Source organism: Delphinapterus leucas, chromosome 14, assembly GCF_059928025.1.
Source record: "Delphinapterus leucas isolate spDelLeu-1000000601 "Yukka" chromosome 14, BTC_Dleu_Yukka2, whole genome shotgun sequence".
NCBI lineage: Eukaryota > Metazoa > Chordata > Mammalia > Artiodactyla > Monodontidae > Delphinapterus > Delphinapterus leucas.
The window spans coordinates 62,526,106-62,544,224 of NC_143142.1; the positions used below are offsets into that span (position 1 = coordinate 62,526,106).

At 51.2% G+C, this 18,119-nt stretch overlaps 1 protein-coding gene across 1 annotated transcript in view; it reads left to right on the forward strand.

Annotated features, from left to right (window-relative positions):
* The window catches only part of ARK2C (arkadia (RNF111) C-terminal like ring finger ubiquitin ligase 2C), a 54,705-nt gene that overhangs the window by 1,816 nt on the left and 34,770 nt on the right, over positions 1-18,119 (forward strand). The window lies entirely within an intron of this gene.

The window sequence follows — 18,119 nt, forward strand, 5'->3', positions numbered from 1 at the left end:
TGTCTGTGGTCATGGGGAAGAGTCAGTGTGTGAGTGTGTGTGTGTGTCGCCATGGGGATGAGGCAGTGTTTGTGTGTGTGTGTGTCTGTGTGTGTGGACATGGGTTGGAGACAGTGTGTTTGGAGTGTGTGTGTGTGTGTGTGTGTTTGGTCATGGGTGGAAGCATTGTGTGTATGTATGGTTACAGGGCAGTGGCAGTGTTTGTATGTGTGTGTGTGTCATGGGGAGGAGGCCCTGGGTGTGGTGTGAGTTTGTTTGTGTGGTTATGGGGAGGAGGCAGTGTGTGTGGAGTGTGTGTGTGTGTCATCATGGCGGGGGCAGTGTGTGTATGTGTGTGTGGTCATGGGGAGTACGATGTGTGAGTGTGTGTGTCTGTGTGGTCATGGGGAGGATGCAGTGTGTGCGTGTGTTTGTGTAGTCATGGGGAGGAGGAAGTGTGTGTGGAGTGTTTGTGTGTCTGGTCATGGGAGGAGGCAGTGTGTGTGTCTGTGTGTGTGTGGTCATGCGGTGGAGGCAGTGTGTGTGGTCATGGGGAGTAGGGTGCATGTGTGTGTGTGTCTAGTCCTGGGGAGGATGCGATATGTGTGGAGTGTGTGTGTGTGTGTGTGTGTTGTCACAGGGATGAGGCAGTGTGTGTGTGTGTTTGTGTGGGTCATGGGGAGGAGTGTGTTTGTGTGTGTGGTAATGGGGAGGAGGAAGTGTGTGTGGAGTGTGTGTGTGTGTGATGGGGTGGAAGCAGTGTGTGTGGAGTGTGTGTGTGTGATGGGGTGGAAGCAGTGTGTGTGGAGTGTGTGTGTGTGTGTGTGTGTGTGTGTGTCATAGGGAGGAGGTCGGGCGGGGAGGAAGGAGGCAGGTAGAGGGAAGAACAAATACCAGGAGAGCCGGTATCATTTGTTAAGTGCCTATCTGGTGGCCTGAGCCTTTGCTAGAAGCTGTGGATGGTCCAGCAGAATAAACCCAGCCGCCTGCCCCCAAGGTGCCCATCACTGTTGAGGCCATGAATCTGGCACAGGGGAGACCACTGGCCAGCCATGAGGGACAGTGTCCTATGAAGTGTCAGATGGTGTGGCCGGGACTTCAGGGTAGCAGGGACACAGAGGAGGGATGTCAGGGAAAGTTCGAGGAAGAGGATGGTTTGGGCTGGATTGGCACTGTGTGCTTGGTGGGCCTTGAATTGCAGGGGGTCCACTTGCTGTTGAACTGAGAGCCCACAGTCCAGCCCCCAGGGTCTCTGGAGACTAGTGGCCTTAAAGCTGCTACCATCAAGGGGTCTGCTGCCTGAGACAGGAGAGGCCGAATATCCCGAATGCTGTGACTCCTCCCTCCTCCACTCAGCGCTCCTGGGCGTGTGGCTGCTTGCTGTCCTTTCTGTCTCTGGCTTCTGTCCTTCCTCCTTGGATCCCCATCTCACACGAGACAGACATGTCACCAACATCTAGTAGCTGCACAGGACACACGTGTAGGGCAGTGGTCCTGAAATGGCACGTGCTTAAGCAGCTCCAGGGAGTTCTTGTTGAGGTGTGGGCTCCTGGGAATGGCTCCAGAGATGCTGGCTCAGCAAACCTACCACAGGGCCTGGGAACCTGCCTTTGACAAAGTCCCCAGGAGGACCTGAGAAACTGCTTTGGTGTTTTATGATTGTGCAATACCTTCAACTACAGGGTTTTCCTAGAATTCTCTTCTGCCCTATGGGGTTGGTTGAGTAGGGATACCTGTGCCCATTTTCTGGATGAGAGCAATGGAGCCCGAGAGGAGAAGCACTGCCCAGTGTCACACAGGCAGTAAGTAGGTAGTGGAACTCGGGTGCACTTTTCCATCAAACACCCCCCACTAGACTGGATCAGGCAGTGAGGCCTCCTGGGAATGTGTACACTTGAACGGGGGTTGGGGGGCGCGGTGGGCAGGGAAGGGAAGGCATGTGACTCCCTGGGGAGACCTATTTTATCTGATTAACTAATGTGGATGGGTAGGCGTTGATAGGAAGGAAGAGAAGGGGGCAGCAATGAAAGGCAGGGTCAGTTGACAATGACAGTGTCCAGTGTGGCCTGCGGCCTGTCCTGGAGGCAGGTATTGGCTTCTTCCTCTCTTACTTCCGGGAAGGCCACCAGAGTCCCTGGAGTCGTAGACTGTTCAAAAGGAAGGCATCTCATTTTATAGGTGAGGATGTGGAGATGCAGAGCAGGGAATTAACTCACCCGAGGCCACGCCCTGGTTAACGACATCTCAGGACACATGCTCAGATTCTGTGTTTCAGATTCAAGAGCTGCTCATCCAGCGTCGGGGTGCTTTCCTCCTTCCTGTCCAGGCCCCACTCTTATTCTTCTTACCGGTCTCTGACCGTTACTCTCATTTTCTCTTGAATTCCCTGATACTGACCCCTCACATTCTACACTGTGTTTGGCTTTTCCAAAGCACCGTTGGGTACACCTTCTTGGAAGGTTATTGCGACAAGCGACCTCACTCCGTTTTACATATAAAGAAACTGAGGCTTTTGGGTTAGTGAGGAGCAGATATAGGCCCAGATTCAGTGTTCTGGTCTTCAGGCCCCTGGAATGCTGGGCACTATGGCTCTTAGACAGGGCACCCCCAAGCTCAGGTGGGACCCTCATCCCACTGCCTACCCTCAGCGGGCTTCATTTCTTGTGGTTGCATGTCCTGGCCTTGCTCTTTCGCTCCAGCCCTGACTTTTGAGAATGGGCCGGGTATTTCTCCCCTCTCATCAGCTTCTCTCCTCTGAGCCTTTTACTCTGACCACGTCTTTGTACTTGGACTTGGCCAGTGTCTGCATGGAGGGCAGAGATGTGATTGCTCACTTCTCTGGGTCCCTCAGAAGAGGGATGGGCCACCCAGCAGGTTCCTGGCTCTGACTTTATTAAGGACTCTGCCAGCTTCTTCCTGGCCTGCTAGAGGAGTGCTTGTACGGCCTCCATCCCTCTCTGACTCAGATCAAATGGGGACCTTCCGTCTCTTCATGGGCAATTTGTTAGATTGTGTGACCCACAGAAATAGGGAAAAACATGGCCTGTATAGTGTTGTTTCTAGGCAGTTGGAACACCGCCCCTATACGTGTGGTCCCCAGCTGTACGGAACATCCCTGTGTCTGTTAGTGTGGTGGCCTGAGTCTGCCAGGGCTGCTCTGTCATCTCCCTAGGTCTGAACACAGTCTAGATTGTGCCAGCTTGTCAGCAGCCCTGTCACTATGCTTGTGAGGCTAAATTCTGCCCCTCCACCATTTGCATTTTTCCCTCCTTGGTCTTCTGTTGAATAAAATATGCTGGTTAGGGGCTCAGGATTAGGCTCGGAGGCATTTATGATCCCCACCCCACGCCGGGATTATTGGGGAGAGCAGGTTTTGGGTGGGCAGGTGGAAGGTGTGTGTGTGTGGGGATGGGCTACAGGGAAGCTGAAGCCATTAGAGGCAAAGATTGTCACCATCAAAGCTAAGCCTTGTACTGGAAATGCTGGAAGGTCAGACATCCCCACAAGGCAAGGAGGGGCGTACTGTGTAGGCTGAGAGCCCCAGTACCATGTCCCAGGGACATGAGCCTAGAACCCAGGGGAAGACAAGGACGCAGGAAGACTGGGCCTAGGCCCCCAGGGGCCTGCTCGGTCCTGCTCAGAGGTGAGGGCAAAGCCTGCTACCAAGCCCTGTCTGAGAGCGAGGACCCAGGAAGTGGGTCCATTTCCCAGGGAGCCACTTCAGCTGCCACAGCAGCCCAGGCCTGGCCTGGGGCCTCCCAGTTGCTCTATAGGCCACACAAAACTCAGCAGATCAGCAGATTCCAGCCGAGGTGGTCCAAAGTCACCACGAAGCAGCGTTCCTCCCCCGCCGCCACTTCTCCAACCACCGGGGGTCACTCAAGGACATTTTCTCCTTATTGTGGAATTTTCCAGTTCTCAGTGTCACTTAATTAGGAATGAAGATTCTTTGTATTTAAATTCTATAATGGATCCAGGAGCACGAGAGCAAAAAGGACCTAAGCAAGTGCCTCATCCCCTTCTGAACGGGAAAGTGACTGACCTGGGGTCACCGTGTTACTCAGTGCAGCAGGGCCTGGCCCACACCTGGGTCAGACGACAGTGAAGGCGCACGTGAAGGGAGCTGGGTCTCACCTCGTCCCCTGATCTTCCCACTAAACCCTCTTTAACAAATGTCAGCCACCAGCAGGGCTGCCCTTTAGGTGACAAATCATGGCATCAGCCTAGTGGAGCTTCCTGGCACCTGGGACCTTAGAGTTGAGGAGGCCGTGGAGGGGTTGCCTCCTACAGTCCTCAGATAGGGCAGGAAGACCCATGCAAGGTCCAGGAGTCCAGCTGATGACAAGCATCTCCTGCCAAAGTGGGGGGCTTTACACTGTGGGAACAGCCATCTGCTTTTATTTACTCTATGCTTGGGTGGGGGTGGGGGAGGCTCTCAGTAAGATCTATTTACACAGAAAAGAAATCGGAAACCATAAATCTGATGCAAACTCAGAAAACCTCTTCTTGCTACCCAACAAGAGGCTTTGGGCTGAACTTTGTCTCGGAAAGTTCTCCCACATCATGTGTGAGGCAATCCAGTCTTCCCTCTTCCATTAAAAAAAAAAAACAATACACTGAACATATTTAAACTGTACAATCTGATGGGTTTGGACATATGTATATACCTGTGAAATCATCTCTTCCCTGTTGGTTAGCTCTTCTTGATCACTTATTAATTCATTTATTAGATCAGGTACTTATTGAGCATGTACTATATGCTATGGGCTGTTAAACAATTTTACATTCAGTTAGAACCTGCCTTCCTCTAAATTCTACTCTCCAACCCCAGCTTCACTAGGGTTGCCAGATAAAATACAGGATGTTCAGTTAAATTAGAATCACAGACAAACAACGAATGGATTTTTAAATAAATATGTCCCCAATATTGCATTCTTACACTAAAAAATCATTCATTGTTTATCTGAAATTCAGATTTAACTGAGTAGCCTGTATTTTTGTTTGCTAACTGGCAACCCTAAGCCCTACCCACTTGAGCTGTATAGAATTCACGTGTGTTCTCTGTCCTGAGACGGCCCTTCTGGTGTTTGAAGATGGGTCCCAGTGCTCCCATGTGCTTTTGAACCTTCCTGGTGTTCAGAGCGCTGGAGAGCGCTTGCCCTGGTCTCAGTGCCATGAGTCTAATTATTGATATTAAGATTATGTGACCCTTTTCCAGTCAAGTCCCATGACTCCTGTTGAGCTCATCACACTCAAAAACTCATGGCTCACGTTCACTTTGGTGCCATCAGGCAGGCCTCCCCGCCAGCCCTCAGGCAGAGGTTTGGAACAAAGCCTTGGCTTCTCCATCTATGCCAATGAGATTTCATCTTGTTGGTTTATTCATGCTTCTAGGCCATTGGAATCTCATGGAAGCCAGAGTCTGTCACCTAGCAAAAAGGTCCATCCCTCCCAGGTTAGAATATATTCAAACCTGATAAATCTGACAGTAGATCTTCAGTCAAGTAACTGGTGGAAATGTGGACAGGCCATGCCTAAGCACAGATGCCCAAAGAGTGCCCTGGAGAGAGCCCCCCCGCCCCCTCCGCCTCCCATCTTCCCTTCCTGTAGGTTGACAATAACGCTTATTGGACCAGCTCATCCGAGTGTAGTATCTATTACCCACATGACATTTCCTATTTTTATCTACAAACATTTCATAACAGTCTAACTCAATTTTCTCACTCATTCATTTCAGTGGATACTTATTGCATGCTTCCTTGTGCAACCTGTCAGATGCCTGGTGAAAATCAGATCCATTACACTCTGGGGTTCTTCATCTCCCAGCCCAGGTGACCCCATCACAAAAGCTCATTCTTTAGGGAACTTGCTGGTCCCTGGTGATTATCAGTCCCCTCTTCCCTTTTTAAGTCATCACAAACCATTTTAAAATCCATTAAAAATTTGTCAAGATGTTTTATATTCTAATTTAAAATTTCTGGATTTCATCTTTTTTCCTTGTGGGGAAATTTAAACACAATTTACAGTCTGAAACATCTGTAAATTGTGGGGTTCCACAGTAGTTCCTTGTTTGTGCTGTGCTGTAATTTAATGTAGTTGGAAGATGTAGTTCAGTGAATGGGCTGAGTGGCTCCCTTACTCTTTTGAACTTAATCCAATGAATTCTCACTAACTTGATGGACATAGGTCAAGGACAGGAGAAAGGGTGGTGGAAGGAGAGTAACAGATATTAAATACTTATTTTGTGTCAGACATGCAATGCATTCAGTATTCATTATATCATTTCACTCTCACCAAACTTGATGAAGTAGAGCCCCATTTTTGAGTTGGAGAAACTGAGGCTGAGAAGTTCAGAGATGTTAAGGGAGGTGCTCAAGGTCACACAGCTGGAATGGCTATGTGATACATGCAGAATTCACATCTGGCTTTGTTTAGCTTTGAAGTCTGTGTTCTTTTTACTGTCCTGCAGAGCTAAGCTTTACTTTAAGTCTAATATGGCAAAACCCAGTTTTTTGTGTGGGGGGATGAGGTTCATCACAGAATTCCTTCTGATGTAAGAGCTGATTCAGCAAATGAGTTTGTTGTTTTGGAACCCATCTACTGTGTATAGTATGGCGGACTGGGTTGCTGCTCTCTGGGACACAGAAATTGAGAGACTTGTTGAGTGTCCCATGACGGAATTTTTAGCTGAGAGGTGAGCTAGCCTTCAGCTCTGAGGCTCCCCAGCAGTAGGAGTGCCTGTGGCCAGGGACGTAGTCGGAGCAGCTGCTGGGAGGCACGGAGCTCTGCGAGCCGATGCGCTGACTCCTGGAAGGCAGCCTGGCTGGAGTGTGCATGGCAGCGGAGGCCCGACAGGCAGAGGGGCCAGCGAGGGCCAGAATAGTGGTCCAGGCGGGGACAATGGGGACAACGAGAGCAGCAGACACAGCTGAGGCAGTGGGAGGGGGCCAGTAGTTGTAGAGGCGAAGGGAACCACAGAATTGGGTGAGGGAGTGGACAGAAAGGGTGGAGGAGAGAGAGTCAGGGAGAAACCATTGGAAGGTTCCCAGGACCCAGCCATGGGTCCCGGTGAGTTCTGTACGCCCCCAGGGTGGAGGAACAGGTGGGAAGGAAGGGAAAACGATTTGGATGAATTGAGTCTGAAGTGTACATGGGACACCCAGACAAAGAGCTTCTTACGGTCCCGGCTGGCGGGAGAGATTCTGGGTTTACTGTTGTGAGGGCAGATGTGTCATACAGTTCTTTGTGTGCACGACCTCCCCTGCAATAAACTTCCCTGCAGAACCGATGTTCCCTTCCCCCCTCCCAGGTGAGCTGCTCCCTGGGGCTGTGCACATGTGTGCACCCTTGTACACGCATCCACACTCAGAACACATGCGCTCACATATGTGTACATAGCCATACACCCTTACACACTCACCCACACACTCACGTACACACCCACACATTTGTGCCTCTTTACACATTCAGCCCACACTTTTCTCACACATTCACACACACAGTGTACACCCTCGCGCACATCCACACCCACTTTCCTCTCAGACACACTTTCACGCTCCCATTGTACACACGCTCACACACAAGCACACACACATATCGTGTACACCGTCACCCACTCACGCACTCCTGCAATCCATTTACACACCCATCATCTTGACACACTCACCCTCACTCATTCACTTGCCCACATTCATACACTCACTCGCACACGGCTGCCCTTACTCGTCCCACCCCCACCCACGAGCTGCTCCTGCTGCGTTAAGCCGGCCCCTCCTCGTCCTCCGGGGGTTGGTGCCATCAGGACACTGAGCGCCGCGCTCCACAGTCAGGGGGCCCCACTTGGGGTGGCTCCCAGCCCCTAACTGCCACCAACCCCGCGGGCTCTTGGCTAGGGTGCTGGCTGGGGCTGGCTGACTGAGGCCGATCCCCCGGGGGACTTGCAGCCCTTCTGTCCTTCCTAATTCCAGGCTTCCAGGAAACACGAGACAGGGTGCCCTTGGAGTGGAATGAAGGGTCGGAATGAGAGTTCGTCGTGAGCCTCTTGTCTGGCTCGTTGGACATGAGATGCCTGACTTGCCTGGGTCACCCTGCCCTTGGTGGCAGGTTAGGGACTAGAGCACCAAGATCTGGGGCAGGGGGCTCTCAGTGCGCCCTGGCTGACAAGGGTGACCAGAGAAGGATCAGAGGTGAGCCCAAGTTCTGAGGTTGGCCACAGGGCCCCCCCTCGGCAATGAGGTCACATGTCGGGGCCCTTATGCTCCCGTCCTGTCCCACGGGAGTTGCCTCCCTGGGGCAGGGCGTGGCTGGCACCCGGGCCTGGACAGCTCCAGGCGCTGGCTTGCCCAGCCCGGAATCCTGATGCTGATGGGGACACCCAGGGGTACGGTAGGCAGAGCGGGGCTGTCTTTCCTGACATCATCCTCGTTCTGTCCCCGAACAGCCTAGTTTCCCTTTAAAAATGACTATTTATGGAGCTCTTATTTAAGAGTTATCTAAAACCTTCTAGCACTCTTCTTTTGCCCCTGCCTCTACCACCTCTTGGGGGGACTTGAGGACTATAAATTGTATCCTGCCGCATACAGCTGGGCTTCCTTTGATTTGCTCGAATTCCCCTGTGTTTGAGATCTATTTGAAGTACGGGGATCGGTGACAAGGGCTGCTGCCTCCCTTTCCAGGGCACATGCGACCTTCACCCCACAGGGTGGGAGACCAGCTCTGGCCCAGGCATCAGCGGCAGACCCACCCAGCCCTTTGGAGGTACAAGCCCCCGCCCCCCCCAAGCCAGTCTCCGGACATCCCCCCCAAGCTCTGCGGCCGACAGCTGGCGTGGGGATTAGCTCTTTCTTTCTTGCTCGCCTGTGCTTCCTCTTTAGTACATATTTGTCTTTATTATTATTATATGGCTTTATTTCTTCATTATAAAATCATGTAACAATAAATTTGGAAAATACCATTCCTAATCCCATTATTCAACAGGACCATGCCTAACCTGTTGGCACTTCCCTCTAGATATTCTCTCTGGGCAGATGAGGTCTTGTTTAGTTTAGTTTAGTTTTTTAAGTTGAAGGTTAATCCCTTATATTGCAGCCATTTCCAGACCTGTGGCTCTAGCCATGGCTTACATGGGGAAAAAAAATGAATCACAGCTGCTATTCATAGCTGGATTTTTAAAATGAAGAGCAGGGAAGCACTTGCTGGGAGCTGGCACTGGGCTTGATGCCTTGAGGCATGTCAGGTAATTTCTGCCTAGAAGGAGCATACATTCCGTGATAAGATCCACGCGGTGGGGGCGGGCGGGGGGGAAAGTTGGGTGACATCACAGGTATTGTGTGATCACAAATGTCACAGGCTGCTTGGGAGAGCCTTGCCTACTGAGAAGCACAGAGATTGACGGTGTCTTCAGGAATCCAGGGTGGTGAAGGCCCAGTGGGGTGGGCAGAGAAGCCCTTCTGGAAGAGGTGGGGTTGTGGCTGAGGTTTGAAGTCTTTGCAGATGGCTGTTCGGGGAGGGGCTGTATTTTGGATTGGGGAAACAGCCTGGGGAGATGTTTGGCGGTGAGAAAGCTCCAGCATGTCTGGAGGCCTGGAAGTAGCTGGGCAGGCAGAGGTAGTAGGCTGGAGGCAGATGTGAAGGGTAACATCTGCCCCGGAAGGAGTAGGGAACCATGGAGGTGCCTGACAAAGATGCTACCACAGAGGCTGCTGATTCAGGGGAAGGTGGGCAGGAGGAATCTCAGGTCTGCTTTAAGGAGCAGTGAAGAGGCCGCAGGAGATGGAGGGGGGATCTGCCAAGGAGCAGCCTTGCCTTGCCATCCCTGGCCCAACCTCCCTTCTACCCAGAGCCAGAGCTGATCTCGGGCCAATGTGACTGGCATCTATAATGACAGCCTGGAGCGTAGAACGCATATAGAAGTGGAACACTCAGCACACAGACCGACTTCCCAGGTTCAAATTCCAGGTCTATCCCATTAAAGCCCACCAGCCAAGGCCACCAAGAATATACCCGTGGCCACACAAAGTCAGGTGTAGTAGCCTGATGCAGCAAGGGAAGGCACACGCCATGGGAAACTGCGGGGCACCTCAAAAGGGGGCATTAAAGAAGGGGCGCTTATGGAGTTTGGGGGCTGGAGTTAATTATAGCACGGTCTTGGTCAGAGTTGCTAAACTAGGGCCTTGCTGGAACAGTCAGAAGTCATATCTTTAGAACACACAAGCCTATTTGGAACTGCTGTCAGATCAGTTTGTCTGTGGTCTTATCTTGGAACATATGGGTGTGAATGAGCTGCTGTCAAAAGAATTTGAGCTTAGATAGTCTGTGCTGTGCCATTTAACTGTTTTATGAGTCACTGCACAGGCCTTTTTGCAAATTGTGGTTTCTGTTTCAAGTCTCAGTTCTCTACTTACTGCCTAGATGCCCTCAGGGCCATTTCCTACTTCAAGTTTGTCTGTGGGCATGCTATGTGTCCTTGCTCTACCTAGGTTTCCTCCCTGAGTAAGGGGGGATAATAACAGTAGCTACACCATGGAGTCCTGAGGATTACAGGAGTCAATATGTGTAAAACATCTCATAGTGCCCGGCACACAGTGGGTCCAATATAAATGTGAGCCATCATTATAACCACAAGCCTTTGAGATTGAGAAAAAGAATGTTGATGGCTCCACTGCCCCCAAAGAAAAGATAGCCTGCAAGGTTTTTTTCCACTTAAGGGGGGAAAAAAGGACACATTGATATGAGATACTTTTTTTTTTTTTTTTTTTTTTTTTGCGTACGCGGGCCTCTCACTGCTGCGGCCTCTCCCGTTGCGGAGCACAGGCTCCGGACGCGCAGGCTCAGCGGCCATGGCTCACGGACCCAGCCGCTCCACGGCATGTGGGATCCTCCCAGACTGGGGCACGAACCCGTGTCCCCTGCATCGGCAGGCGGACTCTCAACCACTGCGCCACCAGGGAAGCCCCCGATATGAGATACTTTGACCGAACAGGATGGCGTTCTAGGAAGCAGCCACCACAATCTAGAATGAACAAGCTTCTTTGACTGGTGTCATCTTCTGAGAAGGCGGGAAGGCAGGGAATCAAAGGATGCTTTGAGGTTTGGGGCACATCTACAGGGAAAAGTGGTGACACACTCTTCCTTGCTTTAGTCAAGGACAGAACAGGAGGGAAGGTACTAAAGCACTGACACTACAAGTTTGGATTTCATAGAGAAAGACTAGTTTGACTCTGGGTCGTTAAGTATCGGGGTGGGGGCGCTAAGAGGCTGTGGACTCCTGGCCACATCTGAGTAGGGTGGAAATTGTGGTGCAGTGGTGGGACTTCTGTACTGGGCATCAGGTGGCCTGGGTCCCAGCACAGAACTGCTTCTAGTAGCCCAGGGGTGGCTTTCTGCAACTCATCCCTCACCCTGCGTCTTAGCCTTCCCAATTATAAATGAAGGATTTGGAGGGCCTTTCAGAGTCTTTGCTTTCTTCACTTCAAGGCATCCTGGAGATCATGGTCATTCTTTCTCATGACTGTACAATGTTCCCTGAACACACGGTTCACTATTGATGGACATTTGGTTGTTTCAGTCTTTTGCACTTCTTATGAGAAATGGTGCACATATCTTTATATGTATGTGTTTACCTGTAGGATACCAGGTGGAGTTGCCTGCTGACAAGGGGTGTGCATTTGTGATTTTCATGGCCAGTGCCAGATAACTCTCCATAGAGGTTGCACCAAATTAGAATCCTACTGCCAAGTTGTGGGCCCTGCCATTTCACTGATTTGGCGAGGGTGGGGGTGGGGAGGTCTTGATGATCTCTCCAATACACCTTCCACCTCTAAGATTACGTGTCAGGGTCCTGCTCTGCTTCTGCTCCACTTCTTAAGGCACCAAATGCTTAGCTGGGCTTGGCTTCATGCTCCTCTCCTTGCACCATGCTTTTCTACTCTCCAGCTGGTCCCAGTGAAAGAGAGAGAATGAGAATGATTGAATGAGAGAGAGTTCTAGGTGCTCAATGTCTCACCTGTGACATGCCGGCAACTGTCATCATGCCAACTTCTGTGTCCACACACCTGGCTCCCCACAGCCAGGGTGGAGGTTGGCGAGGAGGCAGCCAGCCAGCTGTGTGTGTTATGGTGAAGGTCAGAGCCCCTTAGGCCGTGAGATTGAAGGGCAAACTCACAGTCCAGTGTTCTGCATACCGCCTTCAGGATCGACATCATTGTTCATTAGCTTCACGAGACTCCTGATTCTTGGTGGAATTTTACCCTAGGGAGGTGCTGGGGCCTAGATCTTGCTTGTGACCTGGAGCCCTGCCTGGAAACACTCAAAGCTGTCACTAATAACCATCCATGGGCTTAGCTCGAGGGAGGGCCTCCCTGACAGACAAACAAGTGGAAATCCATCACAGAGGAAGTGTAAACAGACCCAGAGAGTGGAAGTGCCACTGTCCCCCAGTTTTCATCATTGACGTGGCACATGGTGAACTCGCTTTCTGCATCCTTTCTTCAATTGTCCAGGCTAATAAAAGTGGTCAGCAAGTAATCCCTTGATTTTCTACATGTGCCTTTGTAATGTTTACAGGACCGCCCCCCCGGGGTCCCCTCCGTACACACTCATTAATTAAACATCTCCTGGGCGCCACTGTGTGCCAGGTGCTGGCTGTGTGTAGGTGGCAGCTGACCAAGACCCTGCCTCTACCCTGGGGAAGTTGCTAAGACAAGGCTCCTTGTGACAAACATGGGGTGGAAAGTGACAAGTGTCATAGACAAGACATGCAACACATGCCTGATGGTTTCAGGCACCCTCCTCTCCTACTTAGTGGCAGCTTTCTTACTTTGCCTTCCCCAAGCATCCAATAATTTTGAGAGTTTAAGGAAAGGAGAGAACCAGAGTAGAAAGGAGAGGACCGCTCCATGGAGAAGGTGGGGTGAGGCCTGGCAGGAGAGAGCCGCCGCTCTAGCGTTTGCTGGTTTAACACGGTCACTGGCAAGTTGCTTTGGGCTGGGTGAGTTTGAAAGATGTAGTGACATTGGCTGGAGAAAGGAAAGAGACACATTTCCTAGAGTCCCCTGTATTAGGCCTTGGCTGATGAGGTGATGCCATGCGGCCATGATTAATAGGACATGTATTTCTGGGTCAGTTGATTATTTCTCACCCTTGCAGTAAGAGGGGTGGCATGGAGTCATTTGCATTTTCCTACCAAATCCCCTTTGCTACTGATCCATTCATTTCAACACACCTTTGTTAAGTACCGACTGTGTGCCAGAAATGAACTAGACCGTGGAAGTCTTGCCTCATGGAGTTGACATTCTATGTGTGTCTTCAACTCTGAGCAAGTACCTATCCCGGGGAGGGTCACTTGTATCTTCGCGAGGGATTCCGAAGGGGTGGAGCTCTACTGGTGGAATCTCAGGCATGGGTCAGATATTTAGGACTGTTCACCCAATATGAACAAAAGTTGGAGGGTGTTCAAGGAAACCAGATGCAATCAAGTAACTGGATGTGCCCTAATGATGACCTTGGGCTGGGCCATGTGTGTATGTGACCTTTGCCTCTCCTTGGTCCCTTTCTCTTGGACCCTTGGATGCCCTTTGGGAGGGGAGAGTCTAGGGCACCATGGTGTCCAGCACCCTGGAGTGGCATCCAGGATGCCAGGCTCCCTGGGCTAAAAGCCTCTTGTCAGCAGAGTAACTGGATCTGACTTGCAGCAGGCAGGAAGCAGAGGTATTCAAGTCAGTTATGCTATTTTTAAACGCCCTCTCTTCCCCAAGTGCAGATCTCCAGCTCAGCAGGAGAGAACGGCTCATCTCATCTCAGAGCCTTGGGAATCAAAGCGCAGTCCCTGCCCCCAAGCTTGAGTCTCCCCACCCCCATTCTTCAAAATCAGATCTCACACTGGGCAGCTGTCCATGAACCCTGCCATGCCCGTGTGTCCTGGGTGGGGAAAGTGTGGACTCCAGGGGCCTCAGGGCTGTGGAGACACATCCTGGTCTGGGCTGACTGTTCAGCTGGCAGGAGACAAGCCAGCAGCCCTGGTCTCTTAGTTGCCTGGTAGCCTCAGAGACTCACCACTAGGCTTGCTGGCAAACATGTCCCTGCCTGTCTGCCACTGTCTTTGACTCTCAGAGCAGCTCATAGCTGCCTGTCAGGCTCTGAAGACAGCGGGAGTCAGAGCAGAGAGCAGGCACCCTCCTGCCAAACCTCCCTCTGGGAGCTGAGCCCTGTCCTGCATGCAGCTCAGGGTGTGGAGAGGGCTCCCGGGAGGCTGCCTCGTTTGTCTGCAGCTTCTCGCTCGCCACTCTCCTCTCCCCAGCTCCCCCAGCTGCGGGGTCTCTGAGACACATGTTGGCTGTGAAAGTTCCCCCTCCAGGGCATGCAGGGCAGACAGGAATGGCAATTGCCAAAGGGCCTGACCACCCCGCACTCTCGGAGGAGGACAGGCCACCTCTGCAGGAGCTGTCATGGAAGTGGAGACACTGCCAGCAACCAACATGGAGTGCACGCCTTCCATGCTCCAGACGTCACACCTGCGGGCTAGGTGTCACTGTGCCCTGTTACAGATGAAGCCACAGAAGCCCAAAGTGTAGCCCCTGGCCAAGGTCACTGGCAGGTCCTCCCTGTGTCTCTGACAAGTATTCTCAACTCCCCCACTCCCCACAGAATTCCTGAGGCCTTGGGCTGCTTCAAATGAGGGATGCCTCACGTTCAATACCTCCCTCTCTTTCAGAAGCTGAAGGTGTTCCTGGCCTTCCCGCCTTAGCCAGGAGGAGCTAGGCTCCTTGGCACTCTGCTAAAGCTTGCGGCTTCGGGTGACAGGTCTTGAACTCAGTTTTCAAAACTGTTTGGTTAAAACGTTGCAAGCTGGGAAGACTGCCAAGGCCTCTTCTCTCCCAAGTGGAATTAGAATAAGGCAGCTGCCTGACCCTGTCCAACGTCCCTGATTCCCAAGTTCACACCGCAAGCACATTTTGTAAAGCAGCGTTACAGGAACCCAGCCTTATCCTGAAGTAGATATGTGATGACATCCGAGGGGTCCTAGAAAGACCCTTTTCACCGTAGAGTACATCTGCTGTGGGTGTCAGACAGGCCTGAACTCACCGCTATAGGGCCTCCCCACGCTTTCTCAGCAGATCTGAGTTATAGTTTCAGATTGGGGGTGGTGGACGCTCTGTGGAGCAGAGAAGCTCTACAGAACTGAGCCCAAATCCACCTTGAGTTAGCCCAGCCACCTGGGAGGTGTGACAGCAAGGTGTTTACTTTCTTTGCACTTCAGCCTGCTTGTCTTTTAAGTGGGGAGAGACAAAGAGTTGAAATTTGGGGAGAGGAGTGGGAGACAGTTGTGGGAGGTCCTGGGAACCTGGGATGAAGGAGGGGGGAGGATGAGAAATGGGGGCAGAACAACCTTGAAGATTGACCACCTTTCCTATTTTGCTATATGGACATTTTTTATTATTTTATTTTTAAAACTACTCTGTATTTTAACAACCACAAAATATATACACGTGGTACAAAGGTCAAATGGCACAAAATGATGTATACAAACAGATAAAACCCCATTCCCCTACCTCTTCTGCCCCCAGCCACCCAAGGTTTTTCCTCGTGGGGAACCACCATTGCCAGGCCTCATGGATCCTTCCAGAAATCATCTGAGTATTTGCTTTTGCTACACACGTGCTGAAATCTAAACCACACAATGTAATTCAAACTGTTACAGCATCCTCAGGTTCTTCCCATCTATGTGCTTGTTGTAACATCTTTGATACTAGGCCTCATTGTGTGTAAGTCACTTTATACAATTTTCAAGGTGTTTTACCCCAGCGTATCTCAAATGAATCCAGGACAATCCTGGAGGTAGAGATGGCAATATCCTTATGCCCATTTTGCAGGTTGGGAAGTGGAGATTCAGAGAGGCTAGGCTACTTGCCTAAGACTACACAGCGAGTGAGTGATTAAGACCCATTTAAATGCAACTTGCCTTTCCCTTGAGGGAAAATACTTCACTCCTCCATATTGTGTTGGGTATAGAGCAGGTATTTAACAAAAAATAATTGACCTGGTAAACCTGGACTGTGTGTAGCCAACAGGCAGGCCTGAGTAATCCCAGCAGGCCATGGGGCAGGTTGTGGATACATGTGTACACTCACATACACTCAACACCCACACGTCCCCTACCCCACACCGCCAGACTCGGGAAGGGCACACAGCATGTGGAATCCCTTGCCCTGGCGGAGAGGGAGAGGTGCATTGGTAGCTGGGGAGGGTCTCTTGAGAGGCCATGTTAGGTTTGGTGGAGGCCAGCTTGCCTCCAATAAACATCTTCATTTCATCCAACACAGCCTTACAAACGGGGACTGTGGATGGGATCAGGGCTTGACTGGAGCTACAAGTCCCATGAGGCCTCTGAAGAACCTGGCGACTGGCCTTTATTCTCGGCTCTTAGATACCCCGCTAGCTTCGGAGGACAGCTTCAGAGGACTGGAGCCCCAGAGATGCAGGCTGGTGCAGTTTCAGGGCCTGGGAGAGTCCCCGCGTCTCTTCAAAGTGCCCCCACCCCAGGCCTGGATGACCTCGGCCAGAGATTGATATCGGTTAAATGCCCATGGGAGACCTAACCTAAAATTACCAGCAATTTGCCTAAGGAGACCCCCTGCCCCGCTCCTCAGTGTATTTGGCCCTTTATTGGGAGCATACTTTGATGGTGCTGACAGTGAAAGAAAGCCAGGTTTGGAATCAGAAAACCAGGCTCCAAACTCCCAGCGCTGGGCCAAATGATGCGGGGTGAGTCTGCCTAACCCTCTGAGCCTCAATTCCTTCATCTCTAAAATGTGGGGCTGGCTGCATTTGGGAAATTCTTTGTAAGAGGTGACATGCTGCACGGACATTACACGGAGCATCACAGAGGCACCCGTGTGGGGTTACTGAGGGACCTGGAGCACCTGGGGTGGAGGAAAGACAAGCGGGGAAGCAGAAAACAGTGCCCGAAGCCCTGGAAAAGGGCACCAGCCCTGGGTGGAAAGTCAGGACGCCCAGTGCTGTACCAGCTGGCTACTCAGGGCTGGGGATTGTCCTCAGCCCTTTTGACTTTGCTGTTGGCATTTCCCCTGCTAATTAACATGTCATGGGGGTGGAGAGAAAGAAGAACTCAAAGCAATTGATTTGTTATTTGCTAGCGCATCTGGGAAAAGGCTGGGTGTGGGAGGTCAAAACAGGCTAAAAATCAGTGCTTCACGTTCTCAAGGAAACGCACGGCTCTGTGGGTTTCAATTCTCTGTTGCTAGCGCTGATGAAAGCTCTAGGAAATCGAGGTTCAACTGCAAACTCTGGACAGAGTAGAAGGCGGGTGGTGGGGAGGAGGAGAGGCATTTAAAGCTCTTCTGGCTTTGTCAGGAGAAGGGTAAATCGGGGACCTGGCCGGTGCTTAGGGAGCCGATTAATAAGTCATCTATCGAATGAATCCATCCATCCATCCATTCATCCATTCATTCACCAAGTGTGCACTGAGCACCCAGATTCCATCTAGCCCTTTCCTGAGGGTGCTCTAAGTGTTGCAGGGAGAGAAGACAAGGCTTTTGCCCTGTAAGTATCCAGACTCACATTCAAAACAATCACAGGATAATAAAAAATTGAGTCTCCACCTCAATAAACGGCAACAGCATCTGTATCAGTTTGCATTTTTTCTGCATGATAACCATTCCAAAGCTTGGCTTTAAGACAACAACCATCTATTCAGCTCACAGTTTAGTGGGTTGATAATTTGGGTTGGGCTCAGCTGGGAGTTCTTTTGGTCTTACAGGGTTCACTTATATTTTTACAATCAGCTGGGACAGACTGATCTGAGATGGCCTTAGCTGGGAACTTATCTCAGCTTCACATGGTCGCTCATCCTCCAGTGGGTTAGCCTGGGCTTGGTCATATGGAGTCTGAATGAAAGTGGAAACGGCAAGGTCTTTTGAGGCCCAGGCTCAGAACTGGCATGATGCCACTTCCACTACGTTGGTCAAAATCAGTCCAGTCATATGGTGAAGCCCAGATTCAAGAGGTGGGGAAATAGATTCCGCCTCTTGGTGGGAGGGGCTACAAAGTCACCTTGCAAGGGATGTGCATACCAGGAGGGAAGGATTGGGGCCACTTTTGCAAACTGTTAACACACCATCCTT